At 42.3% G+C, this 22,435-nt stretch overlaps 1 long non-coding RNA gene across 2 annotated transcripts in view; it reads left to right on the top strand.

The window, feature by feature from the left end:
- LOC109552040 (uncharacterized) overlaps positions 1-22,435 on the top strand; it is a 95,962-nt gene that overhangs the window by 19,383 nt on the left and 54,144 nt on the right. For both annotated transcript variants that reach the window (XR_012334575.1, XR_012334576.1), the window contains 2 exons: positions 12,159-12,527; positions 14,932-15,038. This is a non-coding gene — a long non-coding RNA (uncharacterized lncRNA). The remainder of the gene's footprint in view (positions 1-12,158; positions 12,528-14,931; positions 15,039-22,435) is intronic.

Raw genomic sequence — 22,435 nt, 5'->3', positions numbered from 1 at the left:
CTGTGTATCTTCTTTGATGAGATGTCTGTCAAGGTCTTTGACTCATTTTTAAAATTGGGTTGTTTGTTTTCTTATTGTTGAGTTTTAAGAGTTCTTTGTATATTTTGGATAACAGTCCTTTATCTGATATGCCTTTTGCAAATATATTCTCCCAGTCTGTGCCTCATCTTCTGATTCTTTTGACATTGTCTTTCATACAGCAGAACTTTTTAATTTGAATTCTGTCACCAGCCTGAATGAGCTTGGAACAGAAGTTTGATTTCCAGATGAGGACTAGTTTCAGCCTTAGGATTCCCTGAGCAGAGAAGCCAGCCCTGCTGTGCCAGACTTCTGACCTACAAAACTAGGCTAACAAATGGGTATTGTTTAAGCCACTGAGTTTGTGGTATTTTGCCACACAGCTACAGAAAACTAATAGAGAATGGAAACTGGAGCAGTTGAGGGAGGGAGGGCAGGAGACCATGTCTGTCCACTTGTAACATAGCCCAGCCAGCTCAGAGCTTGGCCCAAGCATTCTCTACTGAGTGGCTGGCTAGGGGATCCTAGGCAGTGGTGCTTAGTACCCCCAGGTCACCACCAGAGAGCTTCAGAGCATCCCCAAATCAAGAAATCCTGGTTAGGGAAGAAGTCAGAGCAGGAAGAGCCCAGAGTCTTTCCTTCCTCGCATTTTACACTTGGGGAAACTGAGGCTTGCAGCAGCGCCTGGATGCTTTGGAGTGAAAGGAGCAGGTTTCAGACCATCCTCCTTTGGTTCCTCATCTCCACCACTTCCCAGCTGTACAACCTTGGACAAGTTATGTTAGTGCTCTGAGCCTCAGGTTCCGTGTCTGTACAGTGGGTATGAGATGCTTTAGATATAGGCAGATGAAAGAAAGGTATTCCAGGCAGAGGGAAGAGAATGGGCAGAGGCACAGAGGTGTGCATGGTGTGACTTGAGGGCAGGGTGGATGGGCAGAGGGTGGAGGTTGGTCTTGGGTGGCAGGCAGGGCTAATCTGTGAATGCCAGGCAAGGAGTTTAGGCCCCATCCTGAAGGGTTTTAACCAGGGGCAATTTGGGTCACAGGAGGCTGGTGATGAGGGCCTGTCATAGTGGCCCAGGTTCTGAATGATGAAGATGTTAATGGTGGCAGAGAGGAGGGGAGGAGGGGCTGGTCCGAGGGATGCCGAGGGTGTAGACTAGACAAGACCTAAAAGAGCTAAAAGATGCCTGAGTGCCTGGTGCTTGGTTTGAGGGAGCAGACTGACAACTATTCAGTGGACTCCGCCGTGAGGGGAAGGAGCGCTCAGGGGTGGTCCCCAGCCTTCTGTCTTGGGGAAGTGAGTGGGTGGGGGTGCCATTCCCTAGGCTGGGTGATGGGCGTGAGGGGAAGGGCAGGGAGGTTGGCAGAGAGGGGAGACCACAGCTTGACTTCGGACAAGATGGGCGTGAGGTGCAGGGTCTCCAGGCAGAGCCCGTCTTCAGGGGCTGGATGAACGGATCTGGAGGTGGGAGAGAAGACTGGGCTGGTGATAGAGACCTGGTGGGCCACTTGTGTGCAAGCGGGAATCGAGGCTTTGAGGGAGGTGGTCTCCCAGGAGTCTGTGAGGAGAAGTGGGCTCAGGACAGCCCTGGGGAAGGTGGACTGTAGAGAGGTAGCAGAGGAGAAGCAGCAGCCAGGGAGGCAGGGGAAAATCCGGGGAGGAGTTAGTTAATGGAAGATGCTGAGGGAAGGACGTACTTAGAGGAGGGAAGAGATTGACAGTGTACAGTGCTGTACAGAGTGAGATATGGAGGGGAAGGGGTTGCTGGATTCCACGAGGGTGCCCTTGAAGACTTTGGCCAGAACAGCCACAGTGCAGTGGAGGAAGCCACACCAGGCCTTGGAGGGTTGAGCGGGGCTCGGGGTGAGCATGTGGAGACCAGGGAGAGAGAATTCTGGTAAATAACTCCTCTGGTCTTCACGGTTCTTACTGGTTAAATGGGAATCAACATAGGAGTCAGGGTTGTTGTTAAAACCCAAACCAATCAGCTATCAGGAAAGCGCCCTGTAAACTGAGAAAGGTGATGGCAAGAGATGGGTGCATCCTTCCGAAGGCAGATGGGGAAATGGAATGTTGGAAATGGCTGGCAAGGTCCCCAGTGACCAGAAGGTGGCAGCACCTCATCAAGTGACACTTCATCTCAGAAGTCCAGGCACTGCATTTCGTCATTTCATTTATTTATTCTATAAGAATTTTTTGCACAGCTACTATGTACTGGGCTCTGAGTTATGCACTGGAGAATTTATCTACCTGTCTAACTACCTATCTATCTAGAGCTCCTCACAGAGCCTGCATTTTTGTTAAAGAGGCAGATTACACAAATAAGTGAATTATTCTCATAACTGTCAATCAACCCTCTTTATCAACAAAGCTTTTATCTTCTCCAAGTTGCAGGAGAAACTTTCTAGAATGTGTGACGTATATTCCTTCCTCTTTGAACAAAAGGTACTAACAAAACTTGAGTTCATTTACTGGGTCCACCACTCTGATGTGTTTGCTTATTCATGGGACAGATTGGATGTATTTTCCAAAGATGGCTAGTCCAGTATCTCCCGTCCTATATGAATTCCTTATACTGCGAATGTGACATTCCTCCAGTTTGAGAGAAAGCAGTCTCTGTGCCATCCCCTAGAATCCAGGTGAGTAGAAAGGATACTTTATGACTTCTGAGGCTGGGTCATTAGAGACAGTCCAGCTTCCACCTTTATCTCTTCTCCTGGCCTACTTCTGAACTTAAGAGTCTGGAAGGGTCAGAACACTTGAAGGGCAAACTGGGCAGCAGGGGAGGTGAGCTGGTGGGGCCCCAGCAGGCTGCCCTGGTTCAGCTTGGAAACTCAGTGGGGAAGGGAGGTGTGGCTGGCTTCCTCACTATTCCCTCTCCCTATTCTCAGCCCTCTTTACCCTTCACCGGTTCACAATGTCACTCCAGCCTCATTTAGGGTGACGGGAGGAGAGGGAGGAGAGATACAGGTGCAGAAAAAGTGTTGGTGGTGCCTTCTGGGGGGCAGTCAGATGCCCAGATGCTGGCTCTTCCTCTCGTGGGCTGCTCAGCATTGGAGACACCACCTGAGGGTGCACCATCCCCTGATCAGGGTGACACAACCTCAGGTCGACTCTGTGACCTGTCTCTATCTGCCCTGCCGGTGGGGCTCACAGCAGACCTTAGTGGCCCGCTTCACACTTGCACCCCAGTCAGCTCCAGGGAATTCAGGTCATGCTCCCTTGAAGCCCCCCTGTCAGACTTGAGGCGGAAGGAAGAACAGCCCTTTCCTTCAAGAAACCCTCTTGGGAGTTCCCTGGTGTTCCAATGGTTAGGACTCCGTACTTCCACTGCAGGGGGCACGGGTTCAATCCCTGGCTGGGGAACTAAGATCCCGCATGGTTTTGCACCTGTAGGGATTCAAAATTCAGCTCAGCGGCATGAGGATTCTTTTAAAATAATCTTTTATTTTATTTTAATCATTTATTTATATATTTTAATATTTATTTATATTATCTATAATTTTTTATTGGGGTATAATTGCTTTACAATGGTGTGTTAGTTTCTGCATTATAACAAAGTGAATCAGCTATACATATATCCCCATATCTCTTCCCTCTTATGTCTCCCTCCCTCCCACCCTCCCTATCCCACCCCTCTAGGTGGTCACAAAGCATGGAGCTGATCTCCCTGTGCTATGCGGCTGCTTCCCACTAGCTATCTATTTTACATTTGGTAGTGTGTGTATGTCCATGCCACTCTCTCACTTCGTCCCAGCTTACCCTTCCCCCTCCCCGTGTCCTCAAGTCCATTCTCTAGTAGGTCTGAGTCTTTATTCCCGTCCTGCCCCTAGGTTCTTCATAACCATTTTCTTTTAAAATTTCCATATGTATGTGTTAGCATACGGTATTTGTTTTTCTCTTTCTGACTTACTTCACTCTGTATGACAGACTCTAGTTCCATCCACCTGACTACAAATAACTCAATTTCGTTTCTTTTTATGGCTGAGTAATATTCCATTGTATATATGAGCCACATCTTTATCCATTCATCTGTCGATGGACACTTAGGTTGCTTCCATGTCCTGGCGATTGTAAATAGTGTTGCAATGTACATTGTGGTACATGTCTCTCTTTTTTTTGTGTGTGGTACGCGGGCCTCTCACGAACCTGTGTCCCCTGCATCAGCAGGCGGACTCTCAACCACTGCGCCACCAGGGAAGCCCACGTCTCTTTTTGAATTATGGTTTTCTCAGGGTATATGCCCAGTAGTGGGGTTGCTGGGTCATATGGTAGTTCTATTTTTAGTTTTTTGAGGAACCTCCATACTGTTCTCCATAGTGGCTGTATCAATTTATATTCCCACCAACAGTGCAAGAGGGTTCTTTTTTCTCCACACCCTCTCCAGCATTTATTGTTGGTAGATTTTTTGATGATGGCCATTCTGACTGGTGTGAGGTGATACCTCATTGTAGTTTTGATTTGCATTTCTCTAATGATTAGTGATGTTGAGCATCCTTTCATGTGTTTGTTGGGAATCTGTATTTGGAGAAATGTCTAGTTAGGTCTTCTGCCCATTTTTGGATTGGGTTGTTTGTTTTTTTGATATTGAGCTGCTTGTATATTTTGGAGATTAATCCTTTGTTAGTTGCTGAGCTAAAAACATCTGAACAAACAGCAGTCACAGAAAAAAAACTGATCTCAACTTCTTTTGTAGATTTAAGCAGGACCTCCTGGAAAATACAGTTGGTATAAATCCTCTCTGGCAGGTTTACAGCCAGAAGGGAGACTAACCACTATCACAGGGATGAGTAATTGCTTAAACAAACTTTATCTGAAACTGTCCTACCTTCCATTTATTCTTCCACAGAAGACCTTTCTCCCTCCTTTCTAGTCGTTAAGTGGGTTTATAAACCTTTATCTTTGGACGTGCAGGGAGCCAATTCATCTGAAGCCTCTCTGGTAAATAAACTTGGTCTTCTCTCCTGTTAATCTGTCTTTTGTTAGTTAATTCACAGGCCCCCCACCACTGAACCTAAGCTGGTAGAGGGAAATTTTTTCCTCGCAACACATTCTTCTTTGACAAGATATGGGTGACTGTGTAAGATTTTCTGTCTTGTCCTGGAGTGTGTCCTCTTGCTCTGCCAATGTCACTGTATAGCAAAGTGTTCACTCCTTCTCTCCCTCCCTCTCTCCCATGCGTGTTAATTGGACTAGAAGAAGGGATGGGGAAAAAAAGAACATATAAGAGAGGATACCACTAAATTTATTACTTATTTATACAAATAATTGTACCTCCAGTTTAGTCACCGACAGTGAAGGGCTCATGTGCGCTCGGGAGCAGCTGCACAAAAGTAATACTTTCTTGGTTCCAAAGCAATAATGGCTAGGAAAGTGGGTGAATGACACTTGTTTTCATTCAGTCTGGTCTAATTGTATTTGAGTGGAATGTAAAATGTTACCGGGTGGCTGATTACATAGTGACTGGACCAAAAAAAAAAAAAAAACAACAACATCTTCTGTATTAGTCAGCTGGGCTGCCATAATGGAATACCATGGACTAGGTGGCTTAAACAACAGGAATTGATTTCTCACGGTTCTGGCGGCTGAAAGTCCAAGATCAAGGCATCTGCTGATTTGGTTCTTTGGTGAAAGCCACCTCCTAGGTTGCAAATGTCCACCTTCTCCCTGTGTCCTCACATGGTGCGGGGGAGAGAGAGAAAGAGAGCTCTGGTCTCCCTACCTCTTCTTATAGGGACACTAATCCTATCAATGGGGTTCCATCCTCATGACCTCATCTAAACTGAAACACCTCCAAATACCATCACATTGGGGTTAGGTCTTCAACATATGAATTTGGGGAGACACAAACCTTAGGCTATAACAACTTCTCTACAAACAAATACTAACCAGTCAAAACGTATTATAATGAATCCAATGCAAAATGTTTGTGTTGATATGTGTCATTTTTGTTTTTCTTCCTGTTGTCTTTTGTTGGATCTTGTTAGATGTCAAACCCACCTTCTCATTCTCAGGTGCTCCTGCTCCCACCTGAGACTTACATGTTGAGTATTCTGACAGGAGAATCAGGTGTAGAAAAAATTCCGTGTTTTAGTAGATAACTATGCACCATCTGCAACATACCTTTCTGGGTCTTCACGTTCTAGCCTTGTTCATTTTTGTCCCCATTTGTAATTCATCTCAACATTCCTTTACCATATAAATTTGTGCTGTTTTGAGCTTTCCTTAGAATCGGTTATAACATCTGCCTGGTTTTCTCAGATCATATGAGTAAAATAAATTCCTCAACATGTGTTCATTTTTACTTCTGTAATGAGAGTCATGGTTTTACCTTCTGAAAAGTATCTTTTAACACAGGGAAGCCTCTGGGGGGAGAGGTGGAAGGACTTAGCTTCTAAAGAAGAACTGCCTGAATCTCTGAGCCTGTGTCTTCCTGATCTCAGGTCATGGCCACCCATCCTTCTAGATGCTCTAGCCTCCAAACATTGTGGTCATTCTTTTTTATTTTTATTTCTTTTATTGAAGTATAGTTGATTTACAATGTTATGCCAATCTCTGCTGTACAGCAAAGTGACTCAGTTATACACATACAGACATTCTTTTTTTTATATTCTTTTCCATTATGGTTTATCACAGGATATTGAATATAGTTCCCTGTGCTATACAGTAGGACCTTGTTGTTTATCCATCCTATATGTAATAGTTTACATCTGCTAATCCCACACTCCCAGTCCTTCCCTCCCCCTTGGCAACCACAAGTCTGTTCTCTATGTCTGTGAGTCTGTTTCTGTTTTGTAGATAGGTTCATTTGTGCCATATTTTAGATTCTGCATGCAAGTGATATGTGGTATTTGTCTTTCTCTTTCTGACTTACTTCACTTAGTATGATAATCTCTAGTTGCATCCATGTTGCTGCAAATGGCATTATTTCGTTCTTTTTTATGGCTGAGTAGTATTCTATTGTATATAGGTACCACATCTTTTACTTGTTTTTTTGGTTGCGTTGGGTCTTTGTTGCTGTGCACGGGCTTTCTCTAGTTGCAGCGAGTGAGGACTACTCTTCTTTGCAGTGTGCGGGCTTCTCATTGTGGTGGCTTCTCGTTGCAGAGCACAGGCTCTAGGTGCACGGGCTTCAGTAGTTGCAGCACGTGGACTCAGTAGTTGTGGCGCACAGGCTCTAGAGCACAGGTTCAGTAGTTGTGGCGCACAGGCTTAGTTGCTCCATGGCATGTGGGATCTTCCTGGACCAGGTATCAAACCCGTGTCCCCGGCATTGGCAGACGGATTCTTAACCACTGCACCACCACGGAAGTCCATGTACCACATCTTCTTTATCAATTCATCTGTCGATGGACATTTAGGTTGCTTCCATGACTTGGCTATTGTGAGTAGTGCTGCTGTGAACATAGGGGTGCATGTATCTTTTTGGATTAGAGTTTTGCCTGGGTATATGCCCAGGACTGGGACTGCTAGATCATATGGTAATTCTATTTTTAGTTTTCTGAGGAACCTCTATACTGTTTTCTATAGTGGCTGCACCAACTTACATTCCCACCAACAGTGTAGGAGGGTTCCGTTTTCTCTACCCCCTCTCCAGCATTTGTTATTTGTAGACTATTTAATGATGGCCATTCTGATTGGTGCGAGGTGGTATCTCATTGTAGTCTTGATTTGTATTTCTCTAATAATTAGTGATGTTGAGCATCTTTTCATGTGCCTACTGGCCATCTGTATGTCTTCTTTGGAAGACATATTTAGGTCTGCCCATTTTTCAATTGGATTTTTGTTTTTTGGTTGTTGAGGTGTATGACCTATTTGTATATTTTGGAGATTAAGCCCTTGTCTGTTGTATCATTTGCTAATATTTTCTCCCATTTCGTAGGTTGTCTTTTCATTTTTTTTTTTATGGTTTCCTTTGCTGTGCAAATGCTTGTAAGTTTGATTAGGTCCCATTTGTTTATTTTTGTTTTTATTTCTATCGCCTTGGGAGACTGTTAAGGTCATTCTTGACTCTTCTCTTTCTAGCACCCCTGCATCCTACCCTGTGGTAGGCTTAACAATGGCCCTCTGAAGACATCCACATCCTAATCCCTGGAACTTATGAACATGTTACCTTACACGGCAAAAGAGACTTTGCCGATGTGATTGCAGTAAGGATTCTGAGATGGGGAGATTATCCTGGATTATTGAAGTGGTCACAATATAATCACAAGGAAGATAGGAGGGTCAAAGTCAGAGAAAGGAGATGTGAGGATGGAAGCAGAAGTTGGAGTGATGTGCTTTGAAGATGGAGGAAAGGGCCACAAGCCAGGGAATCCAGGCAGCCCCTAGGAGATGGAAAAGGCAAGGGAACAGAATCTCCCCCCAGCGCCTCCAGAAAGAAGCGGCCCTGACAGCATCTTGATTTTAGCCCCCAAAGACTCTTTTCAGACTTCCAACCTTCAGAACTGTGAGAGAACAAATCTGTGTTGTTTTAAGCCATTATGTTTGTGGTGATTTGTTATACTAGCAATAGGAAACTAATGCAAACACCATAGCAAATTATGTTGCTTTTATCTTCAAAATGCAGCCAAGATCTGACCACTTCCCAGTTGTGCCACTGGTATCCTGGGCCAAGCCAGCTCCATCCCTTGCCTGGGTTGAAGCAAAGGCCTGCTTACTGTTTTCCCTGTCTACACTGGCCCTCCAGCCTTTTCTGCCCTCTGGATACAGGATATGAGATTTCTATATGCTGACCCCTGGCGTTCACCCTTGGCATTGTCTTTCTCTGATGCTTCAATGGCTCCAGCAGCAACCTTCATTTCCACTGCCCCTGTAATAACTATATGCACCCTCTAAAGTCCTGATACATTGCACCCATCAGCGCATCCTCTTCCTCCACATATCATCCCAGTTCACCACCACTTACAGTTTTAACATTTGCACTGCCACAGCTTGCCAGGGGCTATGCATCCTTAACTTACAACCAGCAATGGGGTTCTCGCTGCCAGTCAGCTGATAGATAATCAACTCCAAAATCCCATGTCCAGAGTCTGCTTTCTCAGACCACTCCTGGTATCAGCTGTTGCAGGTCAGGTTCCCTAGGACGCAGGCTCTAAGATGCAGATTTGCATGCCAGAAGTTTTTGGGGGAGTGCTTAGGGGATCAGTACTGGTGGGAGAGGGATAGGAGATGTACTCCTGTGAGGAGTGGAGCTGACACTTGAATTGCAGTGCAGTTGCAACAAAGGTTGCAGGCACAACAAGGATCACAGCGGCCAATCCTATGAGGAGCTCTGGAGCTGGGGTAGCTTTTCTGAGTTGTCTACATTTTCTGGCCACTGATTACCTTCGGCATTAACCATGCTCCCAGGCTCACTGTGCTGTCACTTTAGCCTTCTTTCTATTCATTCGCCCAACAAATATCTATTGAATATTCACTATGGACTAAACAATGTTCTAGATCAGGAGTGCATAAACTGTGGCCCACAGGCCAAGTTATGCAGCTGCTTGTTTTTATAAATGCAGTTTTATTGGAACACAGCCACATGTGTTTGTTTAAATATTGTCTATGGCTACCTTTGTGCTATCATGGCAGAGCTGAACAGAGACCATATAGCCCACAAAGCCTAAAATATTTACTTTTTGATGCTCTACAGAAAACGTTTGCTGACATCTCTTCTAGATCTGTGTTGATGTATAAACATACATATGTGTATATATATATAAAAATAGTAAATTTTACTTATATATGTATATAAAGTGAGATTCAGATTGGAGCCACATATGTAATTTAAAATTTTCTAGTAGCCACATTAAATAAGCTTACAAAATAGAAAAAGGTGAAATAAATTTCAATAATATATTTTATGTAACCCAATATGTCCCCAATATATTTCAACTTATAACCAATATAATAAAGTATCAGTGGAATTTTTTACATCCTTTTTTTTATACGATGCCTTTAAAATTCAGTGTGTAGTTTACACTTAATTTGGGCTAGCTACTAGTCAGGTGCTCACTCACCATAAGTGGCTAGTTGGTTCAGTATTGGATGGTGCAGTTCTAGAAGCAGGTGACACAGTGAACACGCAGTGAATAAAGCAGACAAAATTCCCACCCCTGTGGAGCTTCCATTCCTAATGGAGAGGAAAGACGATAATCAATCAAGTAAAATGAATTTTATGCCTGATGGTGATAAGTGGTGATGTGGATTCTTGGGGCAGAAGTTGCATGTTTAAATTGGGAGGGTCACACTGAGAAGGTATGTGGTGAAGAATTAACTTCACCCAAAGGGGGAGTCTGGCCTTTTCCTCGTCTCCTGGTTGGTGTCTCTAGGCCCCTGTAGGAGTGTCTTTGTTTGCCTGAGGGCAGGGAGGGGGGGTTTGGCCACTGGACAGTCTAACAGTGTGATTTATGATGGGGACTTTGGGTCACACTTGAGTTCTGAGCTCCAGGTCAGCTGGAGACTAAAGCTATTAGCCGCCCTTTGAGAGGGGCTGGCGACTGCACGTCAGCTACATGAGCAGCACGTGACGAAAACCCGCTAAATACCCTGGACACACAAGGCTTGGGTGACCTTCCCTGGTTGACAGTGCTCTGTGTATTGTCACATTTTGTAGCTGGGAGGAGGTCACGCATCATCCATGGCTCCACAGAGAGCCATGAGGAGTGTCTGTTTGGACCCCCCGTGGGCTCTGCCCTGTGCTGCCCCCTTGGCTGATTTCATTTGTATCCCTTTCCTGTAATAAGCCTTAACCATGACTTTGTCAGCTTTCACTGAGTTCCGTGAGTCGTTTTAGCAAATTATCAAACCTGACGATGGTTAGGGGGAGACCCCTGAACTTGCAGTTGTTGTCAGAAGTGAGGGTGGTCTCTTTGGGGACTGTTCTCCCTAACTGTGCAGTTGGTCCTAAACGCTTTGTGGACAGTGACATCTGAGTAAAGACCTGAAGAAAGTGAGGGGACAGTGGGAGGCCGGGGACTGGAGCAGGGGGGCAACAAGGAGAGTGGAAGAAGATTCTTTCTCTACTCACTATTTTGATAAACCACTTTACATAGGTACCAAAATCTCCTGTTTTAAAAATACAGCATTGGGATTAAGGTTGAGGTTAAGATTTAGGTTAGGGTAGGGTATTGGGCTTAGGGTAAGTTGTAGTGCTTTGTTTTATTTAGTCTAGGATTAGAGTTGGGATACGATTAGGGTTTAGCCTTCAGTGTTAAGTATTCCCTGCTAGGACATTTATGGTTATAGTTAAGATTAGTGCTCCCATGGAGTGTAGCTCATGGAATTCGATATTGCCGGTTACGTTTAGTTCCTGGGGTGTGCATTTCTATGAATTCTACTAAACAGCCAGGATATATGCCCTCTTTTAATTTAATAATAGAAATCAGCTAAGTGTTTTAGAGATAGGATGAAGAAAATGTGTAACTTTAGAAATTATACCATATAATTCAGCCCAAAGAAAAATAAATTAAAATGAGGCAAGCTTCTATAATAAAGAGACATTTATGTATGGAGCAATGATGAACAATGAAACTGGTTATTTATAGTTAAGTCTAAATACTTCTGATAATATGAAAAAGGAAGAGGTTTGGTGTGAAAAATGAATAAAGAAGTAAGCATACCTATTCTTCCAATACTTCAAGCCATGTGGGAAAAGAAAGGGGAGAAGCTGTAGTGTTTAGAAGTTTGATGATCTGAGAGGTAAACAGTAAGCCCTTGTTTATACAAAAAGTGTTGTAAAACTAATAAATTCACAAAGTAAAGACATTCAAACCTCAGGAAAGGTGTGCAACTAGGAGTAATTAAAAGTAAGCCTTATGGGAGTTCCCTGGTGGCCTAATGGTTAGGATTCCAGGCTTTCACTGCCGTGGCCTGGGTTCAGTTCCTGGTCAGGGAACTGAGACCCCACAAGCCTCATGGCAGGGTGAAGAAAAAAAAAAAAAGTAAACCTCTGTCCAAGAACCTTCTCCATTTATTCCCTTATTTTGTTGGAATACATTCTAAGTATTGATACAATGAAGGGTGTGTTTATTCCACCCTCGTGCTGCATCCGGTAATTGGCAGGGTCTGGAATTCTAGAACTTTGAAGGTTTGGTTTTTGTCTTCTAGCCCCCAGGGTTGCTGGTGACCTTCTGATACTCTTTCTTTTGCAGGTGACAACTTTGACTGCTGTTAGCATTTATTTTTTCATACCAAATCCTCTTCATTCCTGATTCTGAAACTTGACCAAGAGAAGTGTCTACTTCTGGACCTTTTTCCATTTAGTCAAGTCAGCGCTGGAGGGTGCTTTTTGTCAGAAGAGTGTGTCTTCAGTCACCTATATTAATTAACCCAGCCCCTCATTTCAAGTATGAATGGGCAACAACTAGCCACCAGACGTTTCTGCAAAAGCAACAGCAAAATTAAGAAGGACCAAGATGAACAAACAGGAACAAAACAAAACAAAACACACCAGATATAATTCAGGGAACTGAAAGTGCTGACTGGCCTCCTCTAAATCCATGTGAATATTGAAACCCCAAGTAAGTGCTGGTCAGTAATCATCCTTCTTTTCTCTTCCACTCACGCCCTTCTTCCCCTAGATAATGATTTTATATCTTTACCTCTCTTTTTGGACCTCCAGTGTGGCCTCCCCCAACCTCACCCTCAGCTGATTACCTTGACTTCCCTGAGGATTAGAAGATTTAGATGAGAGTTCTCATAAGTTCCCACCACTAGATCTACTCAATTACCTGATCCGTTGCCCATGTACTCTATCTTCCTTCATATTATATATGGAGTAATTGTCCCTACTCTTAGCTAAACCCAGCTTCTTCCCCTAAACCCTAGATCCCATCCCCTCTCTCCACCTTAAGAAGTAGCTTCACCACTCTCTCACCTCTCTCCTGCATCAGCCCCCCCCCACCAACACTGTATCACTCCCAGCAGCATGCAAACACACTCTTATTTTTCATATCTTAAAAAACAACAAACAGGGACTTCCCTGGTTGTCCAGTAGTTAAGACGCCATGCTTCCAATGCCAGGGGTGCAGGTTCAGTCCCTGGTCGGGGAACTAAGATCCCACATGCTGTGTGGCGTGGCCAAAAAAAAAGTATTTGTCAAAACAACAACAACAAACAATCCTCTGCTTCTGCCTCTGGCTACTGCCTTTCTTCCTCGCTTTGCAGGTAAACTTGTTGAAAATCTTGGCTATACTTGTTGCCTCCTTCGTCATCTCCCATTCTCTCTTTATCAAGATTTTGCCCCCATCGTTCTACCGAAACAAATCTTGTCTCCAGGACTCAGTCCTCGAACCTCTTCTCTTTAATCTACACTCTTCATGAGCTTCTTTTATCTTTTTAGAGGCCATGTACATACAATATACAATATCTACATCCCTAACTTCTCTCCTCTGATCTCGAGACTCGTGTATTTAAATGCTTATCTAGGGACTTCCCTGGCAGTCCAGTAGTTACGACTTCGCCTTCCAGTGCAGGGGGGTGCAGGTTCCATCCCTGGTTGGGGAGCTAAGATCCCACATGCCTCGGGGCCAAAAAATTGAAAACATAAAACAGAAGCAATATTGTAACAAATTCAATAAAGACTTTAAAAATGGTCCACATCAAAAAAAAGTCTTAAAAAAATGCCTATCTAACATCTTCTTTTGGATGTCAGATAGACGCCTCATGTTTAGCAAGTCCAAAATTGAGCTCCCAATTCCCATCCCCCCTCTAAATGTCTCCTCTGGCAGTCCCCCTCCTCCCCCAGTAAATAATAATTCAGGTCTCCCCCCTAGTACTCCAAGGACATGAGAATCCTCTTTTCCTCACATGACACATCTCATACATTCTATTGATATATACCCATTACATATCCAGAATATGACATCTGATAATCACCTCCTCCTAGCTCATGCTAAAATTATCTCACGCCTGCACCTTCTGGAATAATCTTCTAACTAGAATATCCAGTTTGCTTGGTATTTTCCCAGTTTTCGGTTTTCTGTTTTTGTGCTGAAAGTCCTGTCTCAGGAAATCCCCCAACCCTGGGGCAAACCAGGGTAGTTTTTCACTGTACTTCTACCTGGGCTGTTTCTTCCATGGCCTCCCTACAGTCTATTCTCAATGGATCTAGGGTGATCCTTTTGCAAGGCAAATTTTATCATGTCACTTCTCTGCTCAGAACCCTTCAGTGGCTCCCCATACCACTCAGAAAAGCTATTGCTTTCAGTGGCCTACAAGACTGCAGGGTCCATAGGCTTGTGGACAAAGATGGAGAGTTGATTTTGAGCAGGCTGATGTTGAGGCACCCAGGGAATGCGCAATTGGCAATGTCCAGCACTGAAGGAAGGATTGAGAGCGTATTTTGTTGGTAAAACAAAAACAGATGGTTATGGGAGAAGTTACAAAAAAGAATTCTAGGAAATTATAAATACTAGTTAAATTGAAAAAAAATCAGTAGTAGGACTGAGGGATAAAATTGCAGAATCTCTCTCTCGGGATACCAGTGATAATCAATAAATAAGTAAAATACATAAAATTTGCTTAGGTTTTATTTAAAATATAAAAAGTATATAAATTATATGTTTGCAACATGATGCCCCAAACTCCCAAAATCTTCACTGTGTATCTTCCCAAACTAAGGACACTCTTCTACATAACTGGCATACAACCCTCCAAATCAGGAAATCAGAAATCAGCATTGGTATAACACTGACATCCAATCCAAAGAGTCTGTTCAGATTTCACCAATTATCCCAACAAGGTCTCTTTGCTGTTTGGCCCAGGATCACACTTTGCACTTAATAATCACATCTCTTTAGTGTCTTTCAATCTGGAACAGATCCTCAGTCTCTTCCTGTCTTCACAACCTTAATAGTTTGAAGGAGTACAGGATTTTCATTCTGTAGGCTAAAGCTCAGCCTGGTTTCATCAATGTTTCCTCAGGACGGGACTCAGACATGCATTCTTGGAAGGAATATACAGAAGTGATGCTGTCTTCTCCTCACTGCATCGCATCAGGAGGCTCGTGACATTGACCAGTTCTACTGCTGGTAATATTAATCTCGATCACTTGGTCAGTTCAGTGTCTGCCTGGTTTCTCCACATTAAGTCATTCTTTCCCTTTTTGTAATTGATAAGTATTTTATGGGAAGATACTCTCAAACTATGCCAATATCCTACATTTCATTAAATCTCTATTCATTTGATTTATTAGACATTGGTGATTCTTGCCTAAATTAACTACCATTATAGTGGTTACCAAATGGCCATTTTCTGTTACCATCACTCCTGCTACGTTTATTAGTTGGCATTCTATTATAAGGAAGAGATGTCTTTTTTCCTTCATTTATTTATATCAGTGTAGGCCCATGGAATACTATTTTATTCAATGGATTTAATCCATTGTTATCATTATTTATTTTTATATCAGATCATTCCAGATTTGGCTAGCAGGAGAGCCTCATCAAAATTGGCTCCTGTGGGGGAGGAAGGGATAAATTGGGAATTTGGAATTAAGAGATACACACTACTATGTATAAAATAGATAAGCAACAAGAACCTACTGTATAGCACAGGGAACTATATTCAATATCTTATAAAAATCTATAATGAAAAGGAACCTGAAAAAAATATATATAACTGAATCACTTTGCTGTACACCTGAATCATTGTAAGTCAACCATACTTCCCCCCAAAATTTTAAAAAACCACAATTGGCCCCTTGAATTTCAGCTATGTCCCCATAATTTTTTGAGCAATTCTTTACTTTCTGGCACAAGAAAATGTTCCAGGCTTATCTTGTAATTTCCCTGCCTCAGCCTTGCAATTCGCTATTTCTCCAAGGAGTTCTGGAGTGGAGAATGATATTTGGAAACTAAAATCTGGGTATTTGGTTGCTTATTGCTTCTGGGGTTCATCAGTTGTAGGCCTTCTCATGTACAGAGGTGGATCATATACGCATGTAAACGTGTGCATGTATGTGTGTATTTGTGTGTGTACCCTACGTACTACTATAACTATTTCTATATCTATCTATTTATGTTTTAAAGGCCCATGAATTTGCACTGGTACCTCTAATTCCATCAATACGTCAGGGTTATTTTTAGCCTTTCCCCTTTCCTTCTATGTAACTTCCTTCTCTGTGAACAAGAAAACCTTCATTCGTTGTCTTCAATATGGTTATTTATGTACTCAATCTCTCTGTCTGTAAGTAATTTCTCTACCACGTTGGTCACCTCCTTGGCTCCCAGACCCCTCTGCCACTACCTTTGTGGCCACTACCATCCCCAAGAGAAGTAGAGGAAAGGGATGGGGAGGAAAGGAGAGGGAAGGGAAAGGAAGAGAAAACTAACTTATGCAGGACGGAAGGAATATACATTTTTTAAAGTTCTCTTTTTAAACATCATTTAAAAAAATCCTTCTGGAAATTTTTCTTCACAGTATGAGGCAGAATCTCTCTGTTTTCTCCCAAGCATAGCAATTAATTATATTTGTTGAAGAATCTGTCCTTTGCTATATTCACAGTTCCTTTGGCTGTGGTTTGTGTAAGGACACATTCAAGAATGCAAGGATAGTTCATGCTTCACATTGGCAGCAATACAGGAAAGTAAGAAGCAAGGGCACTCTCCATTTCTCAAGAGCCGAGTAGTTTCTCATCTCTCATGAGCCACAGGATTTATTCATTCTGCTGCTTCTCTCTGCCTCCTTCTTTTCAGCAGTGTCCTATCCTTTCATGTGGGCCCCATGACCACCAGCCTGTTTGTCTGACTTGACCACAGGGCTGCACACCATTATGAGCTATAGAGTCTCTATGATGGCCAAGTTTTGAGAGGGATAATCTGCTTGTCTCCATCCAGACTATAGATTGGTTCATCTTGGGTCTGGGGTCTGCCTCTGGTCCAATTACCTTTGGTTAGGGTGGGGAACAAAGTTACAGTAGTTCCTGGGGAGGCCCCTACAGGGCTGGAGGTAAGATGAAGCAGTTTCTCTAATTGGGTCATATGGAGAACATATCTGTTACATTCTATAGTCATACATTAAGTTCTCACAGGGCAGTTTTTTGAATTGGTTTACAGATTTTAAGAAATGAGGACTTTGGTAAAGGTTTTGTGAATCTGAAAATTAAGGATCAGTTTGGGTTCAGGGTTCATTATGGGGAAACACTGATCTAAGTCCAGCACTTTGATTTCTCAGATGACTAAAGTGAGGCCCAGAGAAGACAAGGGATTGTCCTTGTCTACATGGCCTGTCAGTGGCAGAGCTGGGATTAGAACCAGAGCTAGCACTAGGGAGAGGTAAGCGAAGGGCCTCGGATGCACAGTTTAAGGAGGCCCTCACTCCCAGAGTCATACGAGTGCCCTAGGTACCTCCCTTATCTCACCCAAGGCTCAGCCCAGGTTATTCAATAGAACACTAGGGTCCTGCTCACCAGGAGGGAGAGATCGTATCTCACTTGGAGGGACTGGGTACGGGGAACTTCTGGGGAGTTTTCCTGTATTTCTATCTACAGGGAGAAGTAAGTTTCTGGGGAAGGCTGGTTAAGCTAATTTCCCCAAGGCAAAGGATCTGAAAGCGTGGTATGCTCACTCACTGGAGAAGCCTGAATTATCCTGTGTACCCAGAGCACTGAGGACCTCCAAGTCTGGGCACAGATTTCCTTGCCTGGGTTATCTTTAGCTGGTTGCTGAGGATTGCAGCATTTCTGAGACCTGGTGACAGATACTTCTCTTTTCTCTTCTCATAAAAATAGGCCTTCAGTCCAATCAGTCTTGTACGGTCTGTTCTTGCAGAAATGGGACCTGTAGGATTTGGGTTTCTTTAGTCTCCTGTCTGGTGCCTGCTTCCTTCATGTAGAAATTTTTTTTTTTTTTACTACACGAGGATTTTTTAAAAGTTGTTACTGGCTTTGCAGTTGGTTGAGTCAAAAAAATCACCAAATGGCCAGTAAGACAAAGAAGAACTAAAGGAGAGAAGAACAAAAGAGAAACACCCTGAAGTACTTTGTGACTTTTCTTCTGCTCCCACCTGGTCCAAGGCACAGTCCTTTCTTACCTGGACTCTTGCTCCACTCTTGATCCTGATCTGGTATATTCTCAGCAAGGCAGCCAGAAGGATTTGTTAAAATGTAAATCAGGCAAGAAAGTGAAATAAAAGGCATTGAGATTGGAAACGAAGAAGTAAAACTATCTCTATTTCTGAATGCCATGATCTTGTATATAGAAAATGCTAAGAAACCTTAAAAAACTATTAGAACTAATTAATGAGTTCAGTGAGGTTGCAGGATATGAAATCAATATATAAAAATCAATTGCATTTCTATACACTTGCAACGAACAATCCAAAAATGAAATTAAGAAAATGATTTCGTTTGTAACAGCATCACCACGAATAAACTCTTAGGAACAGATTTAACAAAGCAAGTGCAAAACTTATATCCTGAAATCTACAAAATGTTGTTGAAAGAAATTACAGAAGATCTACAAAAATGGAAAAACATCCCATGTTCATAGATCAGAAGACTGAATATTGTTAAGTTAGCAATACTCCCCAAATTGATCTATAGATTTAATTCAGTTCCTATTAGAATCCCAACTGGCTTCTTTGTAGAAATTGACAAGCTGATCCTAAAATTCATATGGAAACTCAAGAAACCCAGAATAGCCAGACGATCTTGAAAACGAAGAAAAAGTTGGAAGACTCACACTTTTCTATTTCAAAACTCACTACAAAGGAACAATATAACCAAGTCAATGTGGTACTGACATAAGGTTAGACATACAGATCAATAGAATAGAATTGAGAGTTCATAAATAAATCTGTGTTTCTATAGTTAACTGATTTTTGGCAAGAGTGCCGAGACCATTCAATGAGGAAAGAACAGGGCTTCCCTGGTGGCGCAGTGGTTGGGAGTCCGCCTGCCGATGCAGGGGACACGGGTTCGTGCCCCGGTCCGGGGGGATCCCACATGCCGCGGAGCGGCTGGGCCCGTGAGCCATGGCCGCTGAGCCTGCGCGTCCGCAGCCTGTGCTCCGCAACGGGAAAGGCCACAACAGTGAGAGGCCCGCGTACCGCAAAAAACAAAAACAAAAACAGAAACAAAAATGAGGAAAGAATAGTCTTTTCAACAGATGATATTGAGACAACCAGATAGCCTCATATAAAAGGATGAAGCTGGATCTCCTACCTCACACCATGTAAAAAAATTAAATCAAAATAGATCAAAGACCTAAATATAAAAGCCAAAATTATAAGCTCTTGAAAGAAAACATAGGTGTACATCTTCATGACCTTGCATTAGGCAATGGATTCTTTGCTATGACACCAAAATAACAAACAACGAAAGAAAAGATCAATTGGAATTCATCAAAAAAAAAAAAAAACCAACCACAACTTTTTTTTTGTATGGGTAAAAGCCCTTTATTAAGGATGATAAAGATATATTTTAAAGTTAACTTTGCCTTTTAATTTTATTTATTTATTTATTTTAACATCTTTATTGGAGTATAATTGCTTTACAATGGTGTGTTAATTTCTGCTGTATAACAAAGTGAATCAGCTATACATACACATATATCCCCATAGCTCCTCCCTGTTGCATCTCCCTCCCACCCTCCCTATCCCACCCCTCTAGGTGGACACAAAGCACAGAGTTGATCTCCCTGTGCTATGCGGCTGCTTCCCACTAGCTATTTTACATTTGATAGTGTATATATGTCCATGCCACTCTCTCACTTCATCCCAGCTTACCCTTCCCCCTCCCCGTGTCCTCAAGTCCATTCTTATCATCTGAGTCTTTATTCCTGTCCTGCCCCTCCGTTCTTCAGAACCACTTTTTTTTTTTTAGATTTCATATATATGTGTTAGCATACAAAACACACAACTTTTGTGCTTCAAAAGACACTATCGAAAAAGCAAAAAGACAAGCCACAGAATGGGAGAAAATATTTGTAAACGAAGCAACTGACAAAGGATTAATCTCCAAAATATACAAGCAGCTCATGCAGCTCAATATCAAAAAAACAAACAACCCAATCCAAAAATGGGCAGAAGACCTAACTAGACATTTCTCCAAATACAGATTCCCAACAAACACATGAAAGGATGCTCAACATCACTAATCATTAGAGAAATGCAAATCAAAGCTGCAATGAGGTATCACCTCACACCAGTCAGAATGGCCATCATCAAAAAATCTACAAACAATAAATGCTGGAGGGGGTGTGGAGAAAAGGGAACCCTCTTGCACTGTTGGTGGGAATGTAAATTGATACAGCCACTATGGAGAACAGTATGGAGGTTCCTCAAAAAACTAAAAATAGAACTACCATACGACCCAGCAATCCCACTACTGGGCATATACCCTGAGAAAACCATAATTCAAAAAGAGACATGTACCACAATGTACATTGCAACACTATTTACAATCTCCAGGACATGGAAGCAACCTAAGTGTCCATTGACAGATGAATGGATAAAGAAGTTGTGACACATATATACAATGGAATATTACTCAGCCATAGAAGAAAATGAAATTGAGTTATTTGTAGTGAGGTGGATGGACCTAGAGACTGTCACACAGAGTGAAGTAAGTCAGAAAGAGAAAGACAAATACCGTATACTAACACATATATATGGAATCTAAAAAAAAAAAAGGTTTCTGAAGAACCTAGGGGCAGGACAGGAATAAAGACGCAGACATAGAGAATGGACTTGAGGACACCGGGAGAGGGAAGGGTAAGCTGGGACGAAGTGAGAGAGTGTCATGGACATATATACACTACCAAATATAAAATAGATAGCTAGTGGGAAGCAGCCGCATAGCACAGGGAAATCAGCTCGGTGCTTTGTGTCCACCTAGAGGGGTGGGATAGGGAGGGTGGGAGGGAGATGCAAGGGGGAGGAGATATGGGGATGTATGTATATGTATGGCTGATTCACTTTGCTATACAGCAGAAACTAACACACCATTGTACAGCAATTATACTCCAATAAAGATGTTAAAAAAACAAACATATAAATAGTAAAAAGACAACCCACAGAATGGGAGAAAATATTTGCAAATCGACGCTTTATAAAGAATGCTTACAACTCAATAATAAAAAGACAAATAACCTAATACAAAAATAGACAAAGGCTCTGAATAGATATTTCTCCAAAGCAGATTTACAAATGGCCATAAGCACATGAAAAGATGATCGACATCATTAGTCATCAGGGAAAAGCATATCAAAACCACAGTGTGATAATACTTCACACCCACTCTCATGACTAGAATAAAAATAAGCCAGTAAGTGTTAGCAAGAATGTGAAGTAACCCTCATACATTGCTGTTGGGTGTGTAAAATGGTGTAGCCACTTTGGAAAACAGTCTGGCAGTTCCATAAAAAGTTAAATATAAAGTTACCATTTGACCCATCAATTCCATTCTTAGGTATATACTCAAGAGAAATGAAAATATATGTCCAAATAAAAATTTATATATGAATGTTCATAGCATTATTCACAGCAGTCAAAAAGTGGAAACAACCCAAAAGTCCATTAACTGATGAATGGATAAACAAAATGTAGTGAATCCATACAATGGAAAATTATTTGGCCATAAAAAGGAATGAAGTACTGATACTGCGTGCTACAACGTGGATAAACCTTGAAAACATTATGCTAAGTGAAAGACAGTCACAAAAAAATACAGATATAATTTCATTTATATGAAATTTCCAGAGTAGGCAAATTATATATGTCTCTGTATGAGACAGAAAGTGACTTAGTGGTTACTTAGGCCTGGGGTGGGTGTTGATGAGAAGATTGGGGAGTGCTATCTAAAGGAGAAGGGGTTTCTTTTTGAGGTGATGAAAATGTTCTAAAATTACCTGAGGTGATGGTTGCATGACTCTGAGAATATGCTATAAAACAATGAATTATGTGATGTATAAACTACATCTAATTAAAGTTATCTATATCTATAACATCATGTCCTGCCTCTGCTGAGCACCTCCAAGGACTCCCATTTCACTCAGAAGAGAAAGAGAGGCGTCTAGGATGGTCCAGGCTTGGGGACTGGGCAACTAGAAGGATCAAGATGCTATAAGCCAAGATGGGGAATACTGAGAAGGAGCAGGTTTTGAGTGGAAGTCAGGAAGTTAGTTTCATTCACAATACTCTGAGATATTTATTAACACACGAGAGGAGGGAAATGTTAGGGAAACAACTGGACTTACAAGTCTGCAGTTTGGGAGAGATGTCCATGCTGGGGATATAAATTTCAGAGTCATCAGTAGATGGATGATATTTACATCCATGAGGCTGGATGAGTACCTAGAGAGTGAATATAGACAGACCATGGAAAGATCAAGGATGGAGCCCTGGGATGCTAAAACATTAGGAAATTGGAGAGACGAAGAGGCAGAAAAGGAAACAGAGAAAGAGCATCCAGTAAGTCAGTAAGCAG

Source organism: Tursiops truncatus, chromosome 10, assembly GCF_011762595.2.
Source record: "Tursiops truncatus isolate mTurTru1 chromosome 10, mTurTru1.mat.Y, whole genome shotgun sequence".
NCBI classification, from domain to species: Eukaryota; Metazoa; Chordata; class Mammalia; order Artiodactyla; family Delphinidae; genus Tursiops; species Tursiops truncatus.
Note: the sequence above shows the minus strand (reverse complement) of the source record. Positions and strands in the feature narration are given on the sequence as shown.